The 10229-nt window shown below is 31.8% G+C and overlaps 1 long non-coding RNA gene across 3 annotated transcripts; it reads left to right on the top strand.

The window, feature by feature from the left end:
• Positions 207–3496, top strand: LOC108660916. Of its 3 annotated transcripts, none has more exons than XR_001926629.1 (3): positions 207–436; positions 584–656; positions 2676–3496. It is a non-coding gene; the product is annotated as an uncharacterized LOC108660916 (long non-coding RNA). The 3 variants fall into 3 exon arrangements; XR_001926628.1 differs by lacking the exon at positions 2676–3496 and adding an exon at positions 2167–2493; XR_001926630.1 differs by lacking the exon at positions 2676–3496 and adding an exon at positions 1414–1559.

Raw genomic sequence — 10229 nt, 5'->3', positions numbered from 1 at the left:
TAAAAATTGTTTTATGAAAAATTAGAATATTTTATTCATTATTTTTATTTTATTCCATTAGCTATAATTTCACTTTAAATGAATGTTTTAGATATCTAAACTTATTTTCGATTATGAAATGTGTAAATTTCTCTCATATACTACATTTTAACTAATTTCAGAATTTTTGAGAAAAATGACTAAAATACCCCTGTGTAGTTGAAACTTCTCTTTGACTGTTTTTGATTTGAATATGGTTCATATCACTTTAAAACATGATTTTAGTAACTAATACTCATAGGGGAAGCGAGAAAACTGATGTTAAGCCTTGCGAGGTTTTGATTGGCTTTTCGGGCAATGAATGTCTACCGGGACATCGCAACAGTTGTCACAAGCTCGATGGGAGTTTCGAGTCGTGACATTTTATGATTTACTTAAGCATCTAAGCTCACCTAAGGTAAGGATGGAAGATTTATGGGTTTCTAAGCATGGGTTTTAGCTAAAAAATTAGTTTAGCCAAAGTTGAGTACTTTTGAAAGTACATAGAATGATTATTACAAAATTCTTATTCTAGGAAATGATTGTGATGATTGTTGTATGATAGGAACACTTGAAAACTCTACGGATAACGCTGAAAAAAAGTTGTGATTAGAGCTAGAAATCAACTCTCCAATTAGGTGAGTGGATACACCCCTTTCAAATTATTTTGATATGTAAAGCTAGTATGATTTCAATGAAAAAGATTATTTATGCATGTTGAAATTATATCTCTAAATTGGTTATCAAAGGATTTGAGATTTTAGAATGAAAATGATTTTCTAAGGAGATAAATTGATAATGATTGTGATGTGATTTACTCAATGGATTTTCTAAAATGTTTATGAATCTACTATGTATTAGTTTTCAACAAAGGGGGACAAGCACCTTATGTTTGAAGTCTACTCGATTACTCCGGTCTTCGGACTAGTGTGGGTACGAGATATTGTATGCTTACTTATAGATACTATAATATGCATGTTGGTATGATGAATGCCATAGGATTATGTATATGATGTGAATTCCATACACCATATGATATGATCAAGCATGCATGATGTATACTATAAGATGTTGTATATGATCTAAATTCCATATACCTTATGAGGTGATTTAGTATGCATGATTAATGCCATGAGAATATGTATATGATGTATATTCCATGTACTACATGAGATGATTGAGTATGCATGATTAATGCCATTAAACTATGTATATGATGCATATTCCATATACTACATAAGATGATTGAGCTAGCATAAATGCCATTAGATTATGTATATGATGTAAATTCCATATACCTTATGAGATGAGTAAGCATGTATGTGAAGGACATTCCACATACCACATGCTACGAGTAAGAGAACTCAAAGAGTTCGATTGATACCACTCTCACAGGGTGCAAGTGACGACTTCATTCCTATAATGCATCATAAAATGCCCAAGGTGTAATAGGGATATATGTTGCCAGCCTAAGGTGTAATGGGGATATACGTTGCTAGTCCAAGGTTGATGGGGGTCAAACCATGACAATGTATGAGTTTTAATGTTAATGAAATGATCATGGTTGTTATGTTTATGGTATATTGTATGTTGAGTTCATTTGAGTGATGTTTATGGTTTATACATTATGATGGCATGAGAATGTGCTTAGTAAGAAGAATTGAACCCTAAAGACAGTTCTCGAGATGTAAAAGGACTTAAGGAATGGCAAAAATGTTGAAATTGTTTAAAAACTTTGTCTTAGTGTTCAAAGTATCGATACATATGGAGCACGTATCGATACATTCTAAATAGATTTCCATAAAAGGCTTTCTATGTGAAATGTATCGATACATTTTATCAATGTATCGATACATTCAATAATGTACCAATAGATATGGTACAAAAAAAGATGTTTGAGTGAATTTGACGAGGATTTTAGAGGTAAAGTGTTTCTAAAGGTTTATATAAGTTTGTTTTCAAATAAAAGGTATTTAAATGAGTTTAAATTGAATGTATAATGAATTTTATGATTCAGAAGTTAGGAACGACATGAGTTATAAATGTATAGTTACAAAATACTCTTATCCCCTGGCTTGTCCCCTTCCCATGTCCACTCATGGAGTTTTTGTAACTCACATGTTGTTTTTCCCATTTATTTTGCTACAGATCAGTGATAGCCTCTAATAGTAGCCAGTGTCGCGAAAACTAGTGTTCGATATTCATTCCTTGGTAGGAGTCTAGCAACCACTTGATGCCTAGAAGGTCAGTCACGTTATGCTGACAAGTCCGTCTTTACTTTATGTTATGTTTACAAACTATGAATATGTTTATGTTGATATTGCCAATGTTTGGGCATCTTATTTGAATAATGCTATTTATGAGATCATAATGATGACTCGAAAGCCTATATGGACACCTAAGGGTACTGATGATGTTAATGTTTATATTATCGTGAACTATGATAGTGGCACTTGTTAATACACATATAGATGTATTAAGTTGAGCTTACACAATTAAGTTAAGAAATTCCTTCATTGTGCAATAAGTTTTAAAATGTATGTATTACAATTATGTATGTTAATGGATGTGATATGATGCTTCCGCATGTGATGATGAATGTTTGGTGATATTATGAGAAGAGGCTTGCTTGGGCCTAACGGGTTATGCTCATTTAGGTCCTTGCCCCGGTCACAATCTGTCCAGGAAATGGGATGTGACAAGAAGTAAAGAGAAAGAGCATTGCTTTTAAGGCAGTTAAGGAAGATGATGAAAAGAATCTTTAATGTGATTATGAAGATGGAGATGATGAAAAGATAGCACTATTGACAAGAAGGTTTAATAGATTTTGAAGTAACAAACAAGAAAACCAAAGGCTTTTTAGAAAAGAAGAACCAAGAAAAGATATAAAAAAAGACATGTCAAAGGATGACATGAAAATAATCATATCATTTGCTATGAGTGCCAGAAATCTGGTCATACTAGTTATGAATGTTCAAATGTTGAGAAAAACCATCTAAAGTACTCCAAAAGAAAAGCCATGGTTGCAACATGGAGTGACAGTGACGAGTCAGAAAACGAAAAGAGGCAGACAACCTCTATTATATGGTAGTTGATGATCCTATGGACGAAGATATTCTAGATTTTGATATGCAAATGGATAACTCATAATATCTTGATACTGAATGTTTGAGTCACACAATAATCATCACAGAAGAAACTGTGGATGAGGAAGGAAAATGTGGTAATGTTGTTTCTGAAAATGACTACCATAAAAACATTTTTGAAGAGCACTTTTAAATCAATCAATCAAACACAAAACACCAAATTTAAAGCTAAGAATTAGCCATAAAATCATTGAAAAAAGTCTCACTGGAAGATGAGAAGAAATTGAAGGATTCAAGAAGACTTGGAGATCGAGATTACATTTTTGTTAATCTTTTATTTTCTTTGTTTGATTTTAATGTTTAAACTTTATTTGATGATGACGTGTGATATTATGAGGAACTTAATTCTTTATCTAAAATTATTATTAAACTCAATACGTAGTATAATTTATTTATCTTTCTTTTGCTTATGTTTGATGGTTTTAAGCTGTTTATTCTATTTTGTTCTTAATGCTTCTAATTGATTGGCATCCAATTAGATTGAATTGAAAACCTAAGTTAAACCTTAACGAAGGAAATTTAGGTAGGCCTAGAATAGAATAGAGTATAATCAAATACACTTAGTTGATTAGGTTGTTTGATTTGCATATAGGTAGACATACACCTAAAAGCCATATGTTGCAAAAACTAAAGCACAAACTTAATGAATCTTTCTTTAATTTAATTTGCATAGACATATAGTAAGTTAATTGGTAGAGATATGTTTATGAGAAACTCAACAAAGGCTTGTAAAGAATTTAGTACTCTAGGTTAACAACTTAATTTATTAAACTAAGTTAAGAGAGAGAAAATATTTAGATGAAGTATCGGGGACATCATATTAAGTCTGGTAGTCACTTGAATTTAATAAAGTAATTTTCCTGATTGATTTTAGATTAGTTTTAGTCACTAGTTTTAATTTTTTTAATAATTTTTAAAATTAGGTTGTTTGAATAAGATTAAGGTGTATTAACTTTAGTAGTTAACATTAGGAATTAATTCAATTCTCCATGGGAACAAATTTTATTTTTTATTATATTATTTGTTAATAATACGTGCACTTGCATGAGAAATCAACAAGTTTTTGGTGTCGTTGCCTGACAATTGATTTTTAATTTTTTCTTGTTAAAATTAACACCAAGCATTCCTAACTTACTTCAGACTTCTCTTTTTTTTCTTTGTTTTCAAGTCTTTTGGTTGAGGTGATGAATTATTATAACTATTAATGGCCATTTGAACAATTTGAGCTTAGGAGGGTTGTGAGTGATTATGAATTGGCTATTAGTGCTTTGATTGCCCAAGTAGATGTTTTGTCTTTGAAAATTGACACTTTGGGTGTTAATGTTTTTCAAAGTCCTTTTGTGACATGCGCACTTTGTGGAGATGGGCATTTAAGTGATTATTGTCCAACTTATTATGAATCAATGCAATTTGATGGAAGCTTCAATGGGCAACAAAATAATTCATACTCCAGCAGTTACAACTCAGGTGGAATCACCAAAATATTTCACGGAGTAATGATCAAGGTCTTGCATATTCATCACAACCTATTTTCCATAATGGTTCTCAGTTACAAGTTAGATGTAAAACCCGACCCTATAAACATATGTCATGACATACATGCACTGAGTAGCATGTTATTATGCTAGGAAAGTCTTAAGAATAGACGAAACCCGGTATTGTACCTAACGGTACACTTGAGTTGATTTAACCTCGAACTAGTTCAAATAGGAATCGTAGGATGAAATTTAATATTTTACAGTCCAGGAATGACTAAAAATGATTATTTGGAGTTCGAGGGTTCATTTGGGGAAAAATTTAAAATTTTGATGTTTAGGGGCAAAATCATCATTTTGCCACCTAAGATAATAATTTGATCATGAAGTGAAATTTTTGACCAAGATTAACTATTTGGAGTATAATTTAATGATAGGAAGTGAAAATTTTCAATTCCGGCAATTTTCGAAACATAGGGGCAAAACAGTAATTTTGTCGTCTCGGGGTAAAAATCGTAATTTTCACCACCCAAAACTTGTCAAAATCATAGGATTTACTTATTTTTGGTATGAATAACTATGGTATGTTAAGTGGTGAAAAATTGAAGTTTAAAGGATGAAATTTTAAAAACGGGCCAATGGAAAAGTGACACATGGCACTTTTTAATGATTTAATATTATTTTAATGAAAAGTCAGCCCATTTAAACCCCATATTAAGTGATGGCCGGCCATAAGGAGAGAACAAGAGAGAAAATAAAGAGGAAAGGAAGAAAAGAGAAAAACCAAAGGCAAACTAGAAAATTCAAAGGGGAAATCGCGTTTTTTCGACCGTTTACGCGTGTAACGGTAAGATTTTTTGACTTTAGCTTGATTTCTACCTTTCTTATGCCTTTGTTTCCATTTAGCATGCTTGAGGAGAGAGATCAAAAAGTGATATCAAGGGCTGGACGAAATTCAAGGGGGAGGAATTTGAAATTTTTATGTTTTGACTTTTAGTTAAATTGATAGTCTTAGTTAGTTAAATGTGTATAGAAATCAAATTGGGCAAGAAAGCATGAAATTTTCACAATACCCACCCTTGGCTGAATGTTCAATAATGTACAATGATGATGAACTGATTTTTATTCTAAGAGAAATGAAGAGAAAATGATGAAAAATTGTTAAATGTGATAGAAAAACAAAGTGGAAAATTTACCTAGTTAATGTCCCATTTTTGGCCGAATTTTCCAAGGAGAAAAGTGAGCTGATTTTGGTGATTTTAAAGGATTATTGGCTGATATTTAATGGTTAGAAATGTTGGAGAGAAAATGGGACAATTTAGAGCTAAAATAAAGCACGTTAGTAATTTATCAGGCAAAGTGCCAAAAATAGGTTAATACCGCGTTTAAGCCGTTTTAGGCTATTGCATTTCATACCATGCATTAGCATAGGATTTAAGTCAATTATATAGTGATTTAGCATCAATGTGGTGAATTGTGTAATTTTTGCAATGTGTCTAGGAGGAGAGCCTTCTGGTAAAGGCAAAGAAGTCGTACCCGACGAACAGTGATCGGGGCACCTAGGAAGCATTTAGTTTGTACAAACGGTGAGTAAACCTATTATTATTGTAAATTATCTAGAGTTTATTTTAAATGCTCTTTATGTATTTTATGAAACGAAAATGAGATTAAAATGGGACTTTTGATGTTTTAGAAATAAATGTGACAAATAAATATATTGTGTTGATTATCTGAAATAAGAAACTTTTGATCATGAAATTGAGTAATTGGAGGCTGCCAATTGTCTTGAAAAATATATTTTCCTATGAATGGCTTATGATATATAAGTATATGTGGCTATATTTTCTAATTACATTGAGAATTTATGTAAGCTGTCTTTTACTATGCAGGCTAGATAAATAAATAAAAGTCACGTTATACTGTCGAAATTTTATTAAAATTGGTGGGTTTAGTCACTGCAGTGATAGGTTTTCGTGGACTGCCTATTAGAAGGGCATGGTAAACCCGGTTATATAGTTACTCTAGTAGTAGAAGTGATGAGGGTAACTCCCGAGGTAGTATTAGAGCTCACTTCACGTTGAACCCCCACGTGAATGTGTAACTCGGCCAACGCCAAGGAACGGCTTGTTTTAAAAATAAAAAAGTGTTTCACATGTAAATATCTTAACAACCTTGGCGGACTCGATTAGATGCCTCAGCCAAGGTATCCTCGAGGATTAGTTTTTGCTTGAGCCTTGTTTTTAATAAAAGTCAGAAGCCTTAACAACTGTTTTGGTAAATTACAAATATTTTATGGTTTAAGAAATAAATTCAAAACCTTATGAAATGGTTTGTAATTTGTTGTTTAAACTTGCCTCCATGTTACTCACCTTTAGATATTTATGATAATGTCTGTTTAATCATTGAGATTGCGAAATCTCACCCACCTCCTTTCCAAATATTTTAGGCCTGTGGTAGCTTGTAGATACCGATTTTGTCGAGGATTCCAGTTGACCCCTCTATCTCACAAACAGTAGGTTACTATCACCAACACTTGGTGTATTTAGGGGCCACTTGTCATTGTAATTATTATTGTACATTATAACTTTGTAAATTATTGTATGTATGAATTTATTTTACTTCCACATTACAAAATATTTTTACACGTGTTTCTATAAATATTCTTTTATATAAAAATGCTATATTTTAATCAATATTTTGAATAGTAATATTTGTCTATAAATCCTTTTAAAATAATTTTGTCTTTTGATTTACTTGAGCCGGAAATGACTGGTAATTGTTTAAAACAGAATGTTTAAAAACGATTGCTCATAGAAAAGGCAAGAAACTGATATGTAAGCCTTGCGGGGTTCCGATTGGCATTCAGGGCAATGAGTGTCAATCGGGACGTCGCGGCAGTTGTCATGGGCCCGAGGGAGGTTCTGGGTCATGACATTAGAGCCCCTATACTTAAGAAAAAGCCAACTTTGAAAACGATGTTTATGCAATACATGGCAAATATGGATGCAATCATTCAAAGTCAAGAAGCTTCACTGGGAAATATGGAGACACATGTGAGTCAACTTAGTAATGACAGCAATAATAGGCCTAAAAAAACTTTACCAAATGACATTGAGCCTAATCCTATAATAGAAGTATATGGTGAGCATTTTGATGACATAAACGGTACGAATGTGGTAGATTATAGAGATAAAGTAGATCAAGAGAATACTTCCAACAAGCAAGTTCAAGATGAAGAAGTTAGGCAAAACGAAGAAGTATCTACAACACCACAAGTCAAGCCATATGTTCCTCCCATTACTTTTAGAGATACAGTTGATGAGATACCTAAGGAGGCTGTTGATATTGACATTCAATGAAACTCCTTGAGGCTTGTTTGGTTCAAAATGCAATAACAAAGGACCAGAATGAAAAACTTACAAATGCTACACATGTTTTGAAGGCTATACCAAAAGTGCATTATTCAAGAAAAAACTCAATTTGAAAAGTTGGGTAAAAGTCAGCCTATTCCATCACTTTGGGTTGAGCAAGTTCCAAATCTTGAGTTAAAGCCACTACAATCTCATCTTAAGAGGAGGCTCCTTTTACACCTCAAACTTTTTCGATGTAAACTCAAACCTTTTTAAAGGGTGAATGAAGTCCTCAACCAAAGTCAAGCTATTAACAATAAAGAAGCACTTCTTGGGAGGCAACCAAAGCTTTCGAAGCTCTTATTCTGTTTCTTTCTTTTCAGTTATTTTTATTTTATTTATTTGTTTTCTACATTAATCTCTATTTATTTTCTTTTTGTATTAAAAAAATCCTCTTACAAGTGGCAATGAGGAAGAGGATGATAAGGAAGAGGAGGAAGATTAAAGTTTCTCTACATTCATCCAACTACCAGGGGAGTATTCTTTTACCTTTCCTTTATTCTTTCCAACATTGAGGACAATGTTTAGTTTAAGTTTAGGGAGGTGAATTTATTTTTCTGTTGGTGAATATTTTATGGAAGTTTTAGATTTAATTTTATTTGCATGTTTATTTAGATGCATGCTTGCTTAAATTTTTAAGAATTTAGAGTAGAGTTGGGCCAAATTTTTCAATGATTTTCCATTTCTAATGATGAGAACTTAGTTGTCTTGAATTTTTAGTTTTAGGTGAATAAGGATATTGTTTGGTTCATGCTAAATTATTTTGTTTAGTATCATTGTTAGAATGTGATTTCCACAATTTTGTGCACTATATCTTCTGCTTTGAATTATTGTGAATATCTTGAGAAGGTTATATGAATGTGAATTTTAGATTATGTCAAGAATTCTAGAATTTTCTTGATTCTTTTTTGAGGAGAAATCCTAGGCAATACTTATTTAGGGACATGATTTAGGTCATCTTTGGACCGTTTGAGCCTTTCAAGCTAACCTTGATATATTTTTATCCCTAATGCACCCTTTAAGCCTAATTTCCTTTCTTTTTGTTCAACTACATAACAATAAGCTTAGCCTTAAAATAAAATTTCCAAGTTTGCAACACTCACTTTTAAGCATGTATATTGTTTTAGGAAATATAGACTAAGTTAAATGTTGAAAAAGGTAAAAATGTGGAGTTGTTGAAAAAAAAAAGTTCAAAATATTAAAAATCACCCAACTACTTATAATACAAAGAAATTAAGTTTAAGGGTGTAAAATTGGGGAATTGTGAAAAAGAAAAGAAAAGATGAAAAAGTAGAATAAAGTGTTGAGCAAAAGAAAAGTTTAAATGTGGAAGAACGAGTGTATTTGGAGAATGAAAATAAAGCTCTTTATAGGTCTTAGAATAATTATGTGCTTAAGGTGATTTGAGCCACAGTATATCCTTTATCCTACCTTGACCCCGACCATACATTACAAATTTTATAAAGTTCTATTGATCCCTAACTTTGTGTTAGTCTACATTAGTGGAAAGAGAGATGAAAAGCAAACCTATGGAATTCTAGTACTAATTGGAATTTCGTATTGGCATAAACTCATCAAGATATCATGATATTTTTGGTAAAAGATTTCACACACACCTGGAAATCCATTCATGAATGTGCTTGCATTGGAATTGAAACATGAATTTGAATTATGCCAATATTTCTTCTTAAGTTAGAAATTGATAGACATAATTTTGAGGAAATTATGGGAGATAATTGATGTTAGTGCACTTTATCTCTAGTAGTTGCTTTATCTATTTTGCTTTCACCATTTAAATTATTTTTTTTTTGTAAGTTAATTTTTTTTCTATGTTTTGCTTAAGGACTAGCAAAATCTTAAGTCTAGGGGTGTGATAGCTCTATGATATAGAGTTATTTGGACTTAGTTTTGATAATAGTTTAGCTAAGTTCTTATTGTAATGCATAGAAATTAATTAGGTTTTATCTAATTATTTTAAGTTAATTAATTAGGTGAGTCAATATAATCTTAGTTAAATTTGTGCTTAAATTGGTGTTAATGTGCCTAAGATAAGTTATTATTGATTTATTTGTGCATTTGTAAGTGTTTAATGAAGAAGAACTTTTAAGGGAAAAAGACTTTTAATGGAAGTAAGAGAGAAATTTCAAGGTGCAGGCTTCCACTACACATGTCTCAGTATT

Source organism: Theobroma cacao, chromosome 2, assembly GCF_000208745.1.
Source record: "Theobroma cacao cultivar B97-61/B2 chromosome 2, Criollo_cocoa_genome_V2, whole genome shotgun sequence".
In the NCBI taxonomy this organism is placed as follows: Eukaryota; Viridiplantae; Streptophyta; class Magnoliopsida; order Malvales; family Malvaceae; genus Theobroma; species Theobroma cacao.
This window is presented reverse-complemented; position numbering and strand designations above follow the sequence as displayed.